The following is a 2500-nucleotide window of genomic DNA, read 5'->3' as shown; positions in this document are numbered from 1 at the left end:
GCCACGCATGTGGCCAATATATCCCCTTGGGTGTGTGGAGTTTCACTACTTTGCAAACCGAGATCAATCAATGCAGCACGTCGTCTCATACGTCCCATTGTTGTATTTCTGCACGAGGGAAAAGATTCAGAAAAAAAAGCACCACTCACAACAAGGAAAGAAATTTATATTCTTGAATCACCTTAGACTTCTTTACATTGTATGGTTGACTATCAACGTACTTTTAACAAATTGTCAAGAAACATGCCAAAATGAAAATACACCTTGCTTGGTTGTGCCCTACATAACCTGCAATATCTGTAAGTTTCATGAAAATAAACTCCTTGGATGAAGGTTAGGTTAGATACTAAATTTGAACCATTTACATTTTTAGCATTCGGTCATTATCATAATATCAACACTTCTAAAAAAACTCTCGACGGACATTTCTATACCAAAACACCAAATTCCCGAAATAAATGGCGCTTGTGAACTTCGCTCATCTGCTCACTGATAGGCTCGGCGATTGTTATATTTCTTGGTAGGATCTTGTCACACTTCGCCAGTACACACGTTTTTCTGGCATGGTAATACACACTTTCTGGATCCCGGCTGACCTGAAGTGAGATTTTCATAACCCATAATTAGTAATTAGTAATTGTCTTCTCGCTTTTAAGTTATTGTAAGAGTAGTTGTGTTATTGCAACATTATTGAAAGGCCTGACTTACTGGTCTTTACTAAGTAGCATTTCATTATATCGTTGATCAAAAAGGGTACCAAACCTTAAGTTGAATCGTTCCCTTCTTCTGATAGACCCTTCTTTCTCGATGCTTGAGCATCAAATCGTATGGTGCAGGAGGTGGTGCGTCACTAGGCTTGTTCCTTAACTGCAAGACAATATGTATTAGAGATTATTAAAGCTTACCTTCCCATACCGGTATACTGAGCCTGTGATTAAAATGTTACTGTTTAAATTAAAGAGCGATGCATTGGCCTACAAGTCGTTTTCATTTTGAAGACTCTCGTAGCTATCTCTTAAAACCGTCTCTGTATGTTTTTAAGGCGTAACTACTATTACCTTTGATCCACAGCCATAGCAAGTCAACGCCTTAGTGTCCTTTACAAAGACAACCTCATACTCGTCACGTGGAATGGCTGGCGTCACTGATGGAACTCTCTCGGAAAATCCTGCTGTGGATCGTTCCTCTGTGTGCGTTTTTCTGGTTCTTTTCTTGCCTTTTTCGTTTTCTTTACGACCTGCTCCACTTGGCTTACTCTTCTGTAGTTGGCGAGTGATGTTTGGTGTCCACTTACAAAGTACTCGTTGTAAGGAGCCCATCTGGAACGATACTGCGAGTACGTGCGCGCAGAGACTCTTGTGCTTGAACCCTTCGCAATCACAGACTGGCAATTTCCCATCAGTGACCCTAACAAGATGAAGACTATCACTTGTAGTGGACATGACCACTTTATTCGTCTTACTACCAGGAGCTTGTCCTACACCGTCCTCTTTCAAGATCACCTCAGCATTTCGCCATGAAGCTTTGAACATTTCTGGAAGGCCACTCTCATCAAAATTACCCAAGACGGCTGTTTCCTCATCCATAGGCAATTCCGTTTCCTCGTCGACAGCTGTTTGGATCAAGGGGTTGATCTTTTTAAGGTGCTCCTTCTTCTCCTTTTCGGACATTTTAATCCATTCCTCTGCAGTCTTCTTTAAGTGTTGAAACTCTGGTGCAAGTCTGTATGGGCCTTCGTCAATAACAGCTCTCTCTACGTTCCTCGCTGCTCTTTCGCACATTTCAACATATTCATCTGTGGCCTGAGACATAGTGCTCTTCAAGATGGGTTTGCCAGATAGGGTGTCATCTGTGCGATTCTGCTCGATCTGTAGTTTGTACTGGAAATGAAGTGATTCTGAAGCGTTGTTAAAGTAAAGGTTGTCCCCAATTCCAGCCGCCTTCCTGACGGAAGTTATCATGCCTTCTCTCATGCTGTCTGCTACACAAGTTGTAAAATACTTTGCAAACCCAGGTTCAGTACCCACCTTCTCCATGACCTCCAAAGAATCCCATCTGCGTTGGGCCTCCAGCAACTTGCAGTCAAATTCTTCAGGACTGTCACTATCAATCAAACCCTTCATCATTCGCTTGTCGTCGCCGAAAATGTCTTTTAGGATTTCCCCTTTAAGTCCCTCGGTTAATTCAAGGCTTGTAAGCTTTGCGTCTACATTGTCCCGTACGTGCTTGGTACAAGGTAAGAACCTTGAAATGGGGAATACTCGAGCAAGACCGTTTTCTTGTGATTTGCTGCGATCAAGACCAATGAAAAGGACGCCGTCTATTTTAGGCTGCTTTTCGATCAAGGTGTGGCCAAAATACACAAACTGACTCTCGTCTTGTTTGACGTGTAGCATTGCTGGACCTGGTAGGTAGGGAGCTGTCCCAGTTGACCGGCTCTCCAGCTTAATGTGAGGATACACTGTGCTTGTCACATAAAAGTCTCCAACATTATATGTGG

This window comes from Montipora capricornis, unplaced genomic scaffold (genome assembly GCF_036669925.1).
Source record: "Montipora capricornis isolate CH-2021 unplaced genomic scaffold, ASM3666992v2 scaffold_500, whole genome shotgun sequence".
Classification (NCBI taxonomy): domain Eukaryota; kingdom Metazoa; phylum Cnidaria; class Anthozoa; order Scleractinia; family Acroporidae; genus Montipora; species Montipora capricornis.
The sequence above is the reverse complement of the archived record's forward strand: the minus strand, read 5'-3'. Positions refer to the sequence as shown.